The sequence below is a fragment of the Lolium rigidum genome, chromosome 6 (genome assembly GCF_022539505.1).
Source record: "Lolium rigidum isolate FL_2022 chromosome 6, APGP_CSIRO_Lrig_0.1, whole genome shotgun sequence".
Lineage (NCBI taxonomy): Eukaryota > Viridiplantae > Streptophyta > Magnoliopsida > Poales > Poaceae > Lolium > Lolium rigidum.
Genome location: NC_061513.1, coordinates 216792503 through 216810771, shown reverse-complemented (window position 1 = coordinate 216810771; position 18269 = coordinate 216792503). Strand labels below are relative to the sequence as shown.

The window sequence follows — 18269 nt, the reverse complement described above, 5'->3', positions numbered from 1 at the left end:
GGAGTGCTTTCCGCCATCTCGGATGTAGATGGCGATGCGGTGGATGTCGAAGATTGTCCCACCGGGCGTGCTGTAATGTGTTGGCGTCGAAACCCACCGTCGGGCAACGACCGGCAACACAGAGAGCCGGGAACAACTAGGGCTGCGGCTGGCCCCGGTCCCTCCGAGCGGCGGCCCGCAAAGCCTTCCGGTCACGCGCCCGATGCTGTCGCAGGGCGTGCCACCCGACCTATACCCGGTCGTGAAGGTGTGGATGATGCCTCGCTTAGTTTCCTCGCAGGGCACACACGTAAACGTCAAATACGAGCCTCGATCGGCTCTCGAGTTATCCCGTGAATCGGCTCAAAGAGCCGATCCACCCATGATTCGTACAAGGTGTCCGAATATATGGTGGTCCCGCTTGATCAAGATAAAGCTAATCTGATCTACGACGATTTAGGGTTTTCACCGCATAATCGGATCATCCTACTCACGATTGGGCCTCGCGCTCGCGTACGGTGATCGTAAGCCGATCCTAGACAGGGCCTAAAAACCAACACGAGGTTGATCCTCGAACGTCCCGTCTAGGGCTAGCAAACTACACCCTACACGCCGCTGGATCCTCCAACCCTTTGTAAGGCCTAACTATTGCGGATGTTAAACTAATCCTTGAAGAATCAAGGAGCAACCGTAACGGATCGAATCTACTAAATAATGATCAAGCGGGTGCCGCCCCTACACCTAAGATAGGCGTAAGGGCAGCTAGACATGCAAGGGTCACACTACGATAGCATATTATACGAAGAACAATGCTAACCCTAACATGTCTAAGATAACTACGTTGCTCGCCATCAAAAAGGCTTCAGCACGAGCAACGAATGAACAACGGGGATAGGCTTCTGCTGCCTAGATCGCAAGATGCGATCTAGGCAGCATGGTGCTTACCGGTAGAAACCCTCGAGACGAAGGAGTTGGCGATGCGCCGAGATTTGTTTGTGGTGAACGTTGGTTGTTGTTTATTCCATAAACCCTAGATACATATTTATAGTCCAAGGGACTTTCTAATTCAGGCGTGCACCTAACCGTGCACGGGTAAAACTCTAACTTCTAAACTAAGATGCGATCTACTATGTTACAGATACACGGGCAATTTAGCCCAACTTGGTACACAAGGCCGATTCATGTATTTCTTCCATATTTATTCTTCAAGTCCATCTTCAATCGCGGCCCACCTCTGATCCGGTCAAATTCTGGTGATAACAGATGCACCATTGGGATGAACCCTGCCTGCTGATGCCTCCGCCTGCTTATTGGTTCGATGAACACTGGTTCGTGGCAACAGCATCTCGTCTGCATGTTACCGTGTACGACCTGGTGCCCCTCGACCATCCTCGCCGTTTCTGTCACCCTGCCGTTCATGCACGACAGAAAATGGCTTGGCGCGAACGGCGACTGGATCGCCGCCGCCGATCATCGTGGGTGCCAGTGGTGCCTTGTGAACGTCTACACCGAGCGACATATCCCCCTTCCATCCCCACCTGATCCGAAGATTGGTCATGGTGTTACATATCAACCTGCTACTAAAGATTGGTTATACTATCTTTGCTGGAGTCGAGCAATTAATTTGTTGAAGATTGTAATCTGCCAAGTGCCCACAAAAGGTGGGAGGTACGCAGATTACAAGCTCATCGCCTTGTTCGACAAAAGGATTTTCTACCTTGAAGGGGGTGGCGACTGGAGAATGCTTGAAGAACCCTACACCTGAACAAATTGTGCCGGCGTTCTGTGATGCCATTGAACTCGGTGGCCAAGTTTTTGCGGTGGACGAAATTAGGGGCTGGACGTACTGCTGGGACACCCCAAATGGTATTTTTCAGTCCTTATGTTGCATTGCATGATACACTGCCTTAATCAATGAAGTTATTCATGAACTACCTTGTTTATATTTTACCTTTCATAAATGACTTAATGATCACACCGCCTTTTGCTGAATATGAATGAACCGTTGCTTGCAATGAATTAGTACTAATTAGTCACCAACAAACATAGTATGCTCAGTATGTGATTGCATTCCTGAATTAGTAATTCTACGCCACTGCAGAATATGTATGTAATTAACCAGTATCTCAAAAGATAAGGTAGCACTATGAAGGCACCCTTTTTGATAACCTTTTACACCCATTGTTTCATATATAACTAATTGATTTTTGCTCCAAAAGGAGGACGAGAGACCCCCGCCATCTGCATCAGAGAGATGCATAAGGACTTTCATAAGTATATGACTTAACGATCACATCCTTTATCTGAATATGAATGAACAGTTGCTTGCAACGAATTAGTACTAATCAGTCATCAGCAAACATAGTATACTCCGTATGTGAATACAATCCTGAATTAGTAACTCTATCCACTGCAGAATATGGATGTAATTAACAAGTATCTCAAATGTTAACGTAGCACAATGAAGGCACCCTTCTTGATTAACTTTTACACCCATTGTTTCATATAACTAGTTGATTTTTGCTCGAAATAGAGGGCGAGGTACCCCGGCCTCTCGCATCGAAGAGATGAATATGGCCGTTATTTAGTACTCCATCTCATGAAACATGTTATAACTATTTCTTACTTTTGATTTACTCCCTCCGTCCCACCAAAAGTGTCTTGAATATCTGCCTTCTCCTTTTTTCCCTTAGAAAAGTAACTCAATCAAAATCCAATTATTTACTAAACAAGAATGAAATACTTGTTATGCCTAATTTACTTAGTTTAACCTGTACCTTTTATAATTCTGTTCTTTATCCGGCTAGATTTTTCTTTGCCAAATTGCCCGAAGCTTATGCATATTTCAACCCCATCGTGGATGTTATGCCTATCATACCTCTATTTTTTTTCTATTAGCCTTTGTTTGGCAAGCTGCTTTAAGTTTCCCATGAAATGTTTAGTACTCTATCTACCAAATTGAATGTTGTATTCATTCCAAAAAATCAACAAAATGTGTACAAGGCGAGAACTTTTATATTTTTATATTACTAGTATGTATGCACGTCAAACCATTAAAGATTCTGTTTGATAATCAAAAGAATATTTATAGCATGCCTTTCGCAAGTTTTGAAAGAATATATAAAAAATCTAAAAAAATAGATGTAGAGAATGTATTATTCTACCAGAGTGTAAAATCTGAAATTGAGATACCCTATATTCGGGCCGCACAAAAATGACAGAATCTGATAGATTTTGAAGTTACAAAATGTTGGAAAATATATATCAGATTTTTTTGTTGTTGCAAAACCTTAAATATAAGATATTTTGATTTGGACATTTGAATGTTGGTAGAACACAACATTGTTGACACCCGTATTTAATCTCCGTTTTCTTTGGAACTTCAAAATGCAGCTCTCAAAATTTTCAAAAACCATGCTACATGTAGCTCGAGCTATATTCATGGTTTTCGAAAGAAAATATTGCCAACAATGCATATATAAAATACGAAAACAAGAGTGGTCCTACAAAAAATGATGTTTCTTCCCATCGGTCGGCAAACGAAGGGAACAAATAAAAAATTAAAAATATGTGTACATCTAACACTCACTCGTTTCTTATCTACCTTTTCCTTTGATGTTTCCTTGAGAGTTGAGACCGTAAGAACCTTCCATTGATCCATGTAGCGAGTGCTTGAATAGCGATTTCTTTGAACGGGGTTATTCCTATGATTCAGGGTTTCATATATTTGGTCATTTTTTGGGGTAGACCCAAGGCTCACGTGATGGTTCTAAAATATTGTAGAGTTAGCTATGTGCACTCTTCACAGAGAATCCTGCTGTTGTGCACCGTTAGATTTAGCACTCCAAGGGTCATGATTGAAGCTCTATACTCAGTTTAAAACTGGACCAACTGGTAGATTGTCTGTACTCCTATATTGTATACAAATATCTAATCATATACACCGTTGGATCACTTAAGACAAAGGAAATTAACTACAACACAGGACTTAAACTTAAGATGATATATTTGTCAAAATTTGAATGTATCTATATGCTTTCACTGTCTAGATACATCTGAATTTGGACAAATCTCAGACACTTTCGGTGGGACAGAGGTAGTATATAACTGTGTATGCCAAAACTAGTGTCTAGTTTTGGCGAAGTTAAGACTAGTTTCGTGGGATGCATGCAGTATAACTGATATATTGGACACTCGATTTGAACACATGAATGACCAATGTCCTTAGCTTACATAGTCGTATTTATACTGTGAGCATGAACGATGAACAGTGCTGCTGTTTGAATATGGTTGCCAGTAACACCCTATTCGTCTCCATTTCTAATATTGCAGAAAACCCGATGTCCATGTTCGTAATCCCGCCACCGGTGGTGGATGATCAGCAGTACGCGTGGTTCCTCGCTCCAACTGCTGATGGCAAGCGATTGATGATCATCCTTACAGTAAACAACATTGGGATTGCCAATGCTGAAGTACCTCCTGACATTCCCTATGCTGCTAATGGGCTTCAGCTACGGCAGTATCCTCCTGTTGCCACCTACGTCTTTGAGCAGGATCCCATATCTCTGTTCGTTGCAGCACGTGCAGGGGACTTTCATTGGAGGCGGGTTAACAGCCTCGGCGACCACTCTGTTCCTCGGACTCAATTACCCGATCATTGCCAACCCGAAGAAGCGTGAATCCAAAGCTCCTGATGGCACATTGGTTCCATTCATGAGGAAAAACTGCGTCTACACAGCATACCGGAAGTATCTTCATAATCAATACCCTAAAATTTTGCGCTGCAACCTCCAGCCAGATGAAGGTGAGACTGTGGGAGTTATCAGCCTTCCCAGAGTTAGTTGGGGTAGTGTCCGACAAGCGGCTATGTGGTTTAAGCCTGCTTTAAACATTGCCCGTTCGGTGTTACCTTTAAAAAACACTGACACACTTTTTTATTATGCTTGAAGTGTTGAGAAGTAGTACACTGTTTTTAGTATCTACTAGTTTGAATCAGTTTATTTGAACACTGCCCTGCTTTTGTATTTCGTGTTGCCTTCATATTATAACCCATGCATGGTTGTTTTAGGATTGACTTTATTTCAGCACTATAATTACAATGTGTGTACGTCCTTTATAATATAGCCACCTCTTGTTGATCATAGTCATGAGAGGACCATTCCTATTTTTTCGCCGCTAAAGGGTAAAGTACATCCCTGGGGGCATCGATTCTTGTTGCAGGCCACTAAACATGCATCAACTATGAGCAAAGAAGTTGATGTGCGACCTAGGTGACTGTGCGGACCCCACATGTTAACCAAAGAAACAAACATGTCAATACGGAACTAATGTACATACGACAACTCCTATATGATATGTGTACGATTGAGCATCTGGAGGTGTGCTGCCACCTGCTTCCTCACACGTTGGGTTTGATCTTGTGTTGCGTACACGGATCGGACTGAAATTGTCGTGTGCATAGCAAGGTTCATGTCAATAAGGCTGAGTGCCTGAGTTTGGCATCTAAGTCTAGGCAACAAATACTTTTGGGTTCCAACGGCCATCTACATGGTATTTGCTATAGGCCTACTTGCTCAGGCTGTCGAAGCCCAATAACTAGAAATGGGCTTTTCTGCTCATGCAATTTCGGCCCTTTTCTAATGAACCATAGATCCTATGATGGCAAAAAACAAAAACACGGAGATTCTGCATAAAAGTTGTTTTTATTTATTTAGAATTATCCGGTTGCAATTTTTGAAACTGCTCATGGCCAATATGAAAATCCTTGATCGCTCCATACCCACACGGATCACGGTATTTTTAAAAATTCATAAAGTGGATTTGAAATTTAAAACATATCCTAATAATTCCATGATTTATTCTATTAACTTGCAAGATCTTGGAGCGAAAGAGCTTGTATTAGACTGCAAAAATAATACAGAAAAACCTGTCATTAACAAAAAATGAAGGTTTATCGTCCAAAGAGGATGCCATGTGAGACCCATGAGCCAGCATCGTCCTCAACATTTCAAAGGCGGTAGGAGATCCAAAAAAAAGGCAAGTATCTCGAAAATAGGGGTCAAAAATAAATCATAGAAAGGAATCTAAAGGTATGATTGCTGCACCCCCATGGGGCTCTCACAGCGATTTCAGCTTCTCCACCGTTGGATTTTCTTGTCTGGTCAATCTGGTGCGTTGGATGTTGGTTAAGAGAGAGGTTGCTGGTTGGCTGGGCTGCTAGCGAAAACCATGTAACGTTCGTATGATACCCGCATCAGGCTGCGTCTGGGCCCCAGCACCGCGCGGACCCGCCTGTCGGTCGCTGCGGGCGCAACGACCATCGGTCGATTGTGCTTTTCATTGCGCGTGGCTTCGTTCCCGAGGGGTAGTTTGGGGTTTTCGTATCTCACAGATCTCCACCCAATCCCCACCCTGGACAGCATCCCCAATCGCTGCCCAATGCCCGCCTCCTCCATCCCCATCCTCCTCCTCTGTGTCGGCGCCGCCGCCGCCGCCAGCCGCCGCCGCCAGCCGCCGCCGCCAGCCGCCGCCGCCAGCCGCCCTCCTCCTCTGCGCAGGTTCCACCGCCACCCGCCTTTTCCCGTGCTCCTCCTCTCCTTGCCCGTGCTCTCCTCTTCTCGTCGCCCCTCCCTCGGTACTAGAGAAGAACCGGCCGTGGCCCCAAGGTGCCATCAAGGATGATGGCCTCCTCGCAGGCGTCAGCCCCGCCGCCGGTCGCCTCTCCTCCTCTCCTCCCCCTCCCCAACCCGCTGCAATCTCGTGCGTCTCCGTCGGCTACACATCACAGGGGAGATCGATCTGCCGGGAGGGATTCCATGGCGCCACCATCATCCTCGTCCTCCGCGAGGACGCCAATCCGAGGTGAGCTGCTTCAGGTCGTCGTCTTCTTAGCTGTCCACCTGCGGGCCGTAATGCTCCGCCCCTGGTTCGTCGGGTCTGATTCCAATAGAGGTGGCCGCTGCCACAGCTGACCCATGGAACGTATTTGTCTCTCTCTGCTCTCCCTCTCTCTCTAGATTTAATCCCTAGAAGTTCTGTTTGTTTGTGCAGATCTGGTTATCTATGCCAACAAGGTGTTTGACAAAAGTCCAAGAAGGTTATTCACTGTTTTGGTTTCTTGATTGGAAGTATGAAGAGGTTCTTGGATTAAAGAAGGTAATTGGAATCGTCATTGCAGTGATTGGGATGGGACTATATTCATACTTCCAATATTTATATGTAGATTGTCTGCTCATTTTTGGTCCATACATGCGGCTCGACTGCATAATGGTTTGAAACGTGCCTACTGGATTATGACGACCCTGCTTCAAATTCTGGTCATCGGACATATGGAGCTGGTGAGTGTTTCCTTGTTTAACATTAGTAAACTTTTGACAATTCATACTAGATAGCATGGTACATGGCATAGTAGTAGTTCATACTAGATTATGACCCTGCAGGCTTGGTGGCGTTGTCACAAAGGTAAGAGAGGGGTACTGATTTATTACTGCTACAGCAAATGCACTACTACTTGATGTTTCTTTTCTATGTAATTTTTCAGTTTTGGTTCCGCACGTATCCGCGTCAAAACTATTTTCCTCTCCCGCTGCAAGTTTTGACCCTCACTAACATTTGTTTAATGTTCTGTCCAACACAATTGTTAGATAACCTGAATCTCTTCTTGATCTGTTGCAGGTCCTTCCTTGCCGAGGTTTTGGTCTGATCAAAAAGGACATGAATTGAACCATAAGCGAGCAGGCTGAGCATTTTACATGACCTCCAAGCTATACCAGATCACAATGGTTTGGATCCTTGAGTTTCTACCATTGACTTCAATCTATATCTTTATTCCCTAGGTTGGACTCGATGTAGACTATCATGGTCACCAATTATTGGATATGATTGTTATGTGGGATTGTTGGCAGAGATGAACAAGAAATAAGGTGATGTCACCAGAACTATATTAGTAAAAACTAGGCCTTTTCTTACATATGTTTTATGTGTGTAAATGCCCCCTCAGTTCTTGCTTGTTCTGCCTAAGTTTGTCTTGATATTGGTAAACAAACTATTCATGTGATGTTGGTTTGTTCAGCTGTACATTTGCGGTGAGCAGTTAGTTCAGGTCACTATGCTTAAAATATTAGTTCATGCTATTGCCCTTAAAAAGATTAGCGGCCGGGGGCGACGATGTTGAGGTGGTGCTCTCGTCCTCCTCCGCTCCTCTACCTAACTCAGGATCTGGCAGAGCAGTAGCTAGCGGTGGTGAAGTCCAGTGGAGGATCTCCTCCTCCACCACTCCCTTTTTCACTGGGCAGGGGAGCGGAAGAGGGCAGAGCCACAAGCCGCCAAAGACGGATTCCATGGTGCCACCATCTTCTTCGTCCTCGCATCAGAGACAGAGCGTACTGAGGATAACAGGTATCCTCTCCCTCCCTCTCTCTGGAATCCGCCTCTCTTTTTTCTCATGCCGCTTGCCTCACCGACAGGAGGAAAGTGGGTCATTACTGCACGAGATGGCATGGCGGCGTGCCGGCCGGCCGGCCGCAGATCCCGCACGAGTGATTTTTCTCACGGTTGATCTTGGAAATGTGGTGTACTCCATGTCCGCCCACATCGTCGTCAGTCCTTGCATCAAGGAGGAGAGCGTGTGCTTGATTTGGTACATCTCTCTCATCCACTCTCTCTATCTTTTGGGAGCATCAATCTTTGATAGTGGGAATTTGCTTCTAAGCCTGAATACTAGGCTACCATGGAAAGCTGTGCTGGGAGACGCTGAATCTGCCTCTCTGCACCTGCCAATATACCTAAGCTCTGATTTTATTTGAATTTTTTTTATACAGATCCATGATTTATATTGGATGAAAAGTTCGTGGAAGTCACAGGATGGATCAGCTAGCTGCAAGAAGGTGCATGTTTCTCCTGTATTTTGCTTTTGTTTCTATCTAATGGTGTTGTGAATCTGGCATGGCCATAACATACTATGTTCAATAACAGTCAGCCGATGTCCAGTTACCACTCATAGACATATGATATTATTAATTATTTACCTTGCTTGTGGAAATTTACACCACTGATGGCAAATGGAACCACTTCGGTAGATGTTGGCGGAATAGACAACCATTTTTGTGCATTGTTTTGGTAGTAAGCTTGCATAGAATAGTGTAGGTTCGATGTGGTTGTGAAATATTTTTTCCAATTTTGAATTTTGTTCCTTCCCGTTATCATATGGGATTACTGCCGGATGCTCTTTTCAGATGGTCTTCTTGTGTTTTATTAGATGGGGCAGCGATTTTCTTCAGATGATATTATAGGTTAGTGAATTGTGGTATTCAAATTCCGGTCTCTCCTTGAGATATTGGGCTAATGGATTATTTTGTAGCATTATTAATTGTTTGAGCTGACTATGGAAGCTGAGATAACAGTTTCATAAAGTTATAAAAATTATCTCTATTATGTAAGCTATATCGAGGTATTTTTATTATGTAAGCTTTCTCATCATTGGTTCTCTGCATAATGTATACATGGGACTATGGAAGCGTGATGAAGTACCAGAGTGACATGCGTATGTTTGACCTACCATTCCCCCCCCCCCCCTGCTGTGTTTCAGTACAGGAACGCCATAGAAGTACAGAACATTGAAGTCCTACCTAGCAAACCATAGCAGAGCATAGAATAGTGCAGGTCAAGTGTGGGTGTGAAATATTTTTTCCAATGTTGAATTGTTTTCCTTCCAGTTATTATATGGGATTACTGGTTGCTGCTCTGACTATGAGGCTTTCTTTGCCTGGTGAGCATTCTACCTGGTCTTGCCATTCTAATTGCTAGAAAAGCTGTACACCTAATTATGGCTGGGAGGAAAATATGTGAGGGTCTATTCAATCTTTTCATATACATCTTGGTGAACCGTACATGCTCATGATGGTGCTTGATAAACAGCAAGATGAACCATCTTCTCTACACATTCTAGTGGCCCTAGGAGGCCAAGGTCTTTCAAGTTTGAGAATTGGTGGACGGACATCCCTAGCTTCCACAATGTTGTTGGAAGAGCTTGGTCCTTGCCCTCCGGACATGGGGAGCCCTACCAAAACCTCTTCCATAAGCTCAAGAATGTGTCCAAGGAGCTTACCATTTGGAGCCGGGGCCTCTTCTCTAAGTCTAAGGTGTTGCTCCACGCCGCTCTTCTAGTCATCCTCCACCTCGACTTCGCACAAGAAAATCGGGTCCTTTCGGGCGAAGAGCAAGACCTTCGTGCTAGGTTGAAGAGAAGAGTCATTAGCCTTGCTATCCTAGAGAGGGCTAGGAAAAAGCAAAGCTCTCGGATTGCTAATATCAAGGAAGGGGATGCAAATACCAAATTTTTCCATCTTAGAGTCAATGCTAGAAGGAGGAAAAACCACATACACCGCATCAAGCACAATGGTGGATGGGTTACCGATCACCTTCGGAAAGAGGAAATCTTACATAGCCATTTCTCCTCCGCTTTGGGCGTAGGACAAACACGCAAATGGGACCTAAATTGGGAAAGTCTCAATCTTGGCAACACGGCCTTTGAGGGCATTGATGCTCCTTTCTCGGAGGAGGAAGTCCTCCACGCTATCTCCCATTTACCCTCCGATAAAGCTCCCGGCCCCGATGGTTTCACCGGAGCTTTTTTCAAGAAATGTTGGGGTACCATCAAGGTTGACGTTTTAAAAGTCATTGAGAACTTCAACAACCTCCATTTTGCCCATCTTCAATGGGTCAACTCGGCCAACATTGTCCTTCTTCCCAAGAAAGAGGGGGCCGAGGAAGTCTCCGACTATAGGCCTATTAGTTTGGTCCACGCTATCTCCAAGATTGTGGCTAAGATGATTGCTACGCGGCTAGCCCCTATCATGAACGATTTAGTCTCCAATGCCCAAAGTGCCTTCATCAAGAAAAGAAGTATCCATGACAACTTCATGTATGTAAAGAATCTTGCCAAGAGGCTCCATAAGAGCAAGGTGGCCGCCCTTCTTTTCAAGCTTGACATCCGCAAGGCCTTTGACTCCGTGCGTTGGGACTACATCCTTGAGCTTCTTGCAAGACTAGGCTTCCCGCCTAAATTCCGCGATTGGATTGCGGCCTTGTTTTCTACGGCGTCCTCGAGGATCCTTCTTAATGGGGTTCCCGGCTTGCCCATTTATCATGGAAAGGGGCTTAGGCAAGGAGACCCGTTATCGCCGCTTCTCTTCGTTCTTGCCATAGACCCACTCCAAAAGATCCTTGAGTTGGCCACCCAACACAACCTTATTCACAAGATTAGAGGAAGAGGAACCGTTTTTCGCACTTCTCTCTATGCGGACGATGCGGCCGTCTTCATGCTCCCCTTAAAGGAGGACATCCAAAACCTCTCCGCCATTCTTGACCATTTCGGTGAAGCGACCGGTCTTCATACTAACTTCCAAAAAAGCTCGGTCATCCCAATACATTGCCATGAAGTCGACCTTGATGATGTGCTTGGGGGTTTGCCGGTCATCCGTGCGTCTTTCCCTATCAAATACTTGGGGCTCCCTCTTTCGGTTTGGGAACTAAAAGAGTCGATTACCAACCACTTGAGGACAAAATGGCCGGCAAGCTTGTCACTTGGGATGGCAAGAACATCAATACGGCCGGTAGAGGAGCCCTTATCAAGTCCGTCCTCACCTCCCAAGCTATTTTCCATCTCACTCCTCTTAGAATTCCACCGGGTTGTGTGGCTTCAATGAACAAGATTGAACGCGCTTTTCTTTGGGCCGGAACAAAGGAGATCACCGGAGGAAAATGCAAATTAAATTGGGAGGCGGTTTGTAGGCCGAAAAGTCTTGGAGGCTTAGGCATCCTCCACATAGACAAATTTGCGAGGGCCCTTCGTTTAAGATGGCCTTGGTTCGAATGGAGGCACCCAACCAAGCTTTGGGTGGGAATGGGCAACCCATGTGACGAGGTGGACATGGATCTCTTCTATGCTTCGACTTCTATCTCCTTAGGAAATGGCAAGCTTGCTAGTTTTGGGATTCTCCTTGGCTCAATGACACGAAGCCCAAAGACATAGCTCCGCTTATATACGAAGCTTCTACTAGGAAGAGATGGAAGGTAAACCAAGCTTTGACGGATCATGCTTGGGTTAAAAAAATCAAGATGGACACAAACCTCACCATCCAACATTTGCATGAGTACATTCGGCTATGGACTCTTCTCCGGGACATTCATCTCAATGAGTCTCTTGAGGACACAATCACTTGGAACACCACCGAGAATGGAGAGTACTCCACGACCGCGGCTTACAAAGCACAATTCTTCGGCGCCATGACTACCAACATGAATCGGCTTGTTTGGAAGGCTTGGGCCCCTCCAAAGATCAAGTTCTTCGCTTGGTTGGCTCTCCATAATAGGCTTTGGACGGCGGACCGCCTAGCGAGAAGGGGTAGAACAAATTGCGGTCGGTGTCCGCTTTGCAACCAAACTCAAGAAACGGCGGCTCACCTTCTCTCCCATTGCCGCTACTCCAAGCGCCTTTGGGGGATGGTGAAAAGTTGGATTGGCATTCCTTCCATCCACCTCCATGCGTGGACGGACGATCTCAACCTTGAGGGATGGTGGTCCAAGTTGTTAAATGAGGCTTCGGGCAATCGTAAGGCCTTGTCCTCCATCATCATGCTAGTTAGTTGGACCATTTGGAAGGAGCGGAATGCTAGAATCTTCAACCATAAGTCCGCACCAACCGCCGCCCTCCTCAACATCATCAAAACCGAAGTAAAGCTTTGGGTTGCCGCGGGTGCGAAGTGTTTGAGTTTTGTAACAACGGGAGAGTAATCCCTTAGCTTTCCCTTCGGGTTTTTTTCTTTGTTTTCTTTGGTGAACCTTCGGTCTTGTCTAAAACTCTTCCCCTTAATTAATGAATAGTGGCAAATCTTTTGCCACTCGTTTCAAAAAAAAAGTAATTAGAAAAAGGTTCATCCTCAGTGTTATTTCATACCTTGTGCAGCAGGTTGGTGTAGCTTATTTTGCATAAGAAAAACGTTAAGTGCATTTCTACGTTTATGAGGCCGGTTTATAAATTCAACCATCAGATTCTTCATTTAAAACCTCCTGTAACAAATCCTGTAGTGAGGACCTGAGAATGAAAAATGCCTTTTTGGTGACCTCATCTCGACAATTGTCTCTTAGCGGTTATGGAAATCATGCAGTTAACTCAAACACACTTTTAGGAATTTTTTTATGGATAGACTTATTATAAGAGACATGCTGCAGCACATGGATTTATAGCTCTGCAGGAGTAACTGTTTATTCAGAGGAACACAAAAAAGTTCACCATTTAGGTCCATGTTTCATTTAGGAATTATGCGTTACTGCTGACTGGTTTTATTTGAATAAATCAGCCAGCTATGCTGACTTTCCCTGCTAATTGGCATGAACATGATACATTTATTATAAGCTTCGCTTTTGTTGTACTGGAGTTCTGCGTGTGCGAAAAACATGTAAGATGATGAGTTTGATGATGAATATACTTGGTTGATTTTGATTCATTGCGTAGAATTGTTAGGTTCAGGTTTATTGATAAACATGTATTGCGATTTTTTTCCCTTTCAAGCGGTTCTCTGATTACCGCTTGATCTAATACTTTTTTAAGAAACTTTCTCGGTCATCAAGGCGTATTTTCGAGTTTATTTTTTTGGCTGTGGTTTTGCCCAACTCCAGAATGAGTACAGGGATTTATGTCGAAACTTATTAGTCTGTAGTGCTTACGATGTAGTATGCATTTCATTTCTCATCTATTTGCATCGTCAGGCAGTACTTGACCACGTCCTACATTTGGTTGTACACTGCAGCTGCTGGTCTAAACTCTGAATTTACTCAAGTGGCAATTGTTTCTTTAGATCTTTCGTAACCTTTTAATGAATTTATATCAGTTATATTAATTCTTGCTTCTTTGGTGTTTGTACACCGAACACACACCTTTTGTCTCAAAATCATCTCATTGTTTTCATTATTTTCTGTTAACAAGAAGGATCCTGTTTGCAAGCTGACTGGTCCGCCCTTAGCATTCTAGGAGACCATGGGATTTTTAGTTTGTATTATGTTTGCATTTATGGTTTCTCCTTTCACATTTGATTGAGGCCTCTAGCATTTGCATTGTGCTTCCCACATGCTAGCTCTATATACCAACATAAACACTGAATCCTAGAGTACGATAGTAAGTGGTAAAACAAATCACCTACATCTACATGCATTAGGACATAGGACGAGGGAAGTGAAAGCTGCAACATAAAAATAAAGAGACGTGGAAACCCATTTTTCCTGAAAAGGAGCCATGCTCCCATTTTCATTCATGAAAATGATGAGACAAACGTCAGTTTTTTGAGACTCATTCTCAGGTTTTCTGCTGAACCACAAGAAAGGTGAAAGCCTGTTTAGAATTTCACCAGATAATTTGTCTGCCTTTCTTAGCACCAGTAAAGTACTTTTTTACCCATATGACAAAGGGCCAAGTTGACATGCTAAATCATCTTGACACCCATATGGTTGGTTTTCAGTTTTCATGCTGCATGTCTGTAGGAAGGGTAATGCATTAAGCCTGGCAGCGGTTGCAAACCAAGTATAGATCCAACTATTATGCGGGCAACTGATATGTTACTTGTGACTTCCTCTTACCGGACTATCTGAATAAGCTTTGCAATTGCTGGTTTGTTGAAAATGGTAGCAAATCCATGTTCCACAAATGAGGATGTTTTGAAGCCTTTTCATGTAACATAAGTAAAAAATAGTAACACCAGTGACTTTAAGGTGAGTAAAAAAATGCAAGAAAATTACAAGATGTAGGCTGCCAGTATTGTGTACAGAAACAACAGAAGAAATATACAAGTGAGTTTGGGGCACTTAACATTTACTTGTTCAGTTTTAGAATCTTATCATCATGATGGCTCTTTGTTAGTAATAACACTTGATATTTAGTTTATGTTTGGTTCTGCAGCCAGATGATGCAATCATAAACCTCTTGAGGTGTAGAAAGTTAATTTAGGAATTTACTCTTTGTATCTTTTTTCCCTTCTTGATATTCCAGATGTTCATCTTAAACACATGTAGTTAGTGTATACCTGAATCATTTTCATCTATCTTGAACCCATATATGTCTTCACTTAGTTTTGCATTGCATTAACAAGTTGTATTACTCAGTATGGTTACCGAATTTAAAAGGAGTCCTTATACAGAACACAAATTAATCGTATGGACTCTGAGCTTGTTCATGTATTACGAAAGAAAAACATCTATTTTATGAATTTCGGTTTTGGGGGTTCTGTTTGCTAAAACTAGAAAAATAGCAGTCTTGAAGTGTTTGTTTTTCTTCTCCACCAATGGTATTGCTTGCATTTTCTAAATCAACCTATATCTATGTCAGCATATTTTCAGATGCATGTATCAACTCTAGACTTTATGACAAGATGAGCATGACAGGGGTATGATGATGAACCTGCGACCATGGAATATGACAAGGGCTTCAGGATAATAACCAAAGTCGGCCTGAGCCTCCCCCCGGTAAAGCTCCTTCTAGCCAGCCATACGATGTACATTTCCCAGAGACTAGCAATAGATCCGTGCAGGATGTCATTGTGTACCAATGTTTATCAATGAAACTTGGCACAACAGAGTGGCACGAATCTTAAAGCAGGATATCAACAGCGCAAACATGCACAGGACCTCCCATGCATGGGACAAACACATTTCTCACATTTCCCATGCATCTCGCTATTTTTGGATTCATCCTGAAGGATGATACTTATGAGCACAATGTTTTACTTTTCTGTTTGGTGCTTAGGTTTCTCCTGCCAGGACTGAGAATGCGTGAAAGTTTTTTTTATTAACATTACAATTGTAGTTTCAGTGTTATAAAAGACTGAATTTGTCGAGTGCTATTTGGTGTTTCTCAACCTGAAGGTTTCCAGTAATGTTTTTACTTCAGGTTACATAGTTGGTCCAATTCATCATCTAATAAGCTCTTAAATTCTAACACAAGTAACACTTTATTACAGTACTTATGTTTTCCCGTGTCACATGATCCGCTGGTTGATCATTTTTTTCAATTTATGTACCGATGGCACAGTTCACTACTATTTTGAATGCTTCATCAGAGACATTCGCTCTCGCATGTGAGAGGGATTGTCTGTAGATTGGAGAGCATATCAGACAAGAATAGCTATGATTTTTTTTGTTTGTACCTATGTGGTATGTAGTATCAGCAAGTACAGCCTTAGTTGCTTTTACCAGATATAATTGGTACCATTGTCATGTATCTAGAGAAGACTATAGTTCTTACATGTTGGTGCCTCGCTAAATAAAAAGCCTGAGCTACTTTTTCTTCAGAACTGAATCATCATTGTGTATTTTTTTATTTTCTAAATGGCTTCTCAGCTCAGATTACTTGTCATTGCCTTTTTCTAGGACCGATACAACATAGTATATGCAAATTGGTGCTGAACTGGCAATGGAGATTCAAGACATAGCCGACCCTAGGTCACCAAGTTCCGTGTCCTCCAAAACAACAAATTTTGGGTTCTTGCTCAAGTGAGCAAAAATAACTAATTAGATACTTTGTTGTTTTTCACGTCCAATTCGGATCTACCTTTGCCCTGCATGTGTTGTCTACTCCAAAAAATATATTTTTGCTACTTATTTCCGATGCTTGGTGCGGCTACTTATCTTTCCTTACTTATTTTAGTCCTATGACTAATTTTCATGCAGTCCTCCAAATACCCGAGTTGATTCATCTGCCACTTGAGCAGAATTTATCTGTGACCTTATGAGGGGAATATCTGTTGGGTTTGCCTTTTTCTGGATGTTCTCATTGCCCTGAATTTAATGGTAATCTTCAAATTGTTTTATACTGATCCATGTTGTGCTTTCTTAAGCCCAATCAACTCCTAAATCAAACACCTGTGTTGGCTCAAACTGTACAGGATGATATCATACATCTTCTATTCTAACAGTATGGCTAACCTTTTCTTTTCATTAAGTCTTGATGTTGTTGCTTAAACAAGAAATTCTTTCACATTGTTGCTAATTTCCCATTTGTTTTCTGCTTTTGAGCATCAGATAAATTTGGAGCTGCTATGGTAATTGTGAAAATTGATGTTGGTGGTAATATCACGGTAAGCATCCTACATGCAAGAAACTACTATTAATGAAGTGTTTTCCGTTCCAATCATCGATATGTATAATATCATGTTTTTATTGTAATAAGTTATATCTACTTTAGATAGATTTACGTACTGTCTACTGCATAGTGTTACTATTTCTTTTGGTGACCTCAGATTACAATTTTCTTCCTGTTAGAGATAACAAGTATTCTTCTGACCCGTCAAAGTATGTGGACTTGTACACCATGGTCCAAGACGTTCAAAATAAAACTGCAAAAGGTTCATCGAGCTGCACAAATGGACTTCTATGGCTCACTAGGTGCTTCACTTTCTCCTGCATAATTTGTCACGTTCAATTCCAGCTTAATTAGCATCCTGGATATTGGAGTTGTACTTAACCATTTTTATATATATTGGGGCTATGGACTTCCTTGTTGAACTATTCTGTAATCTGTGCTTGACCATCCAGACTGGACTATGAGTCAAGCATGTACTGATTTATAGACAAAAACTCTGAAGAAATGGCATGGCTGGCTCGCCACGTCTGTCTTTTGTGCTAAGTACTTTTGATGTTCCGTTTTGGGTAGTGGCCTCTGTGATCATTGTGTCACTCCGTTTGAGGCTTCTTCTTAAGGCTATATGTAGATAATCTGACATCTATGTTGTGAACTCAGATGAGACCGCTCACTATGTTGAACCATGTTTTTGTAGCTCCTTTTCATTATCTAATAATTATTCCTACGTGGTTGTGCACCAATGTATGCATCATTTGAGACAAAATTACGCCGACACAATTTGGGACAAGATTTTTTTTTAATTCCTATCTTGGCATTTGGATTTCAGGGCTTTTATGTATTGAACATGGATTAATCTTCTACTCTCACTGTTTATTTCATTTTGCTCCCTAATATTGGCCAATTTATCTTTTCATTCCAGCGCTCATAATTTTTGTTCCTTGTGTCGTGACCTAAAGACCATGCTGACAATTACCAGCCTATGTAAATGATGTTTTTGGCGTTCCTTTCTTTTGTTGCATTTGATAGAATCAATGAATGTTAGTTGCTATAATATATTCTCTTAAATAAATGTTTGTTATTTTGTTTAGGAAAATTATTATCACCTTTTCACCCATAAACGAGTTCCACGGGATCGTGCGCCAAGGCGCACTTTAAAATCTAG

At 42.7% G+C, this 18269-nt stretch overlaps 2 long non-coding RNA genes across 4 annotated transcripts; both read left to right on the top strand.

Annotated features, from left to right (window-relative positions):
* The first annotated feature begins 6781 nt into the window (after window positions 1-6781).
* Window positions 6782-9503, top strand: LOC124667784. The gene is made up of 6 exons (XR_006991404.1): window positions 6782-6840; window positions 7030-7134; window positions 7202-7316; window positions 7654-8376; window positions 8445-8617; window positions 8799-9503. It is a non-coding gene; the product is annotated as an uncharacterized LOC124667784 (long non-coding RNA).
* A 5777-nt stretch (window positions 9504-15280) lies between these two features.
* On the top strand, window positions 15281-17458 carry LOC124667870. Of its 3 annotated transcripts, none has more exons than XR_006991442.1 (4): window positions 15281-15492; window positions 16696-16815; window positions 17047-17102; window positions 17287-17458. It is a non-coding gene; the product is annotated as an uncharacterized LOC124667870 (long non-coding RNA). The 3 variants fall into 3 exon arrangements; XR_006991441.1 differs by having other exon boundaries at window positions 16696-16939; XR_006991443.1 differs by having other exon boundaries at window positions 16396-16939.
* The last annotated feature ends 811 nt before the right edge of the window (window positions 17459-18269 follow it).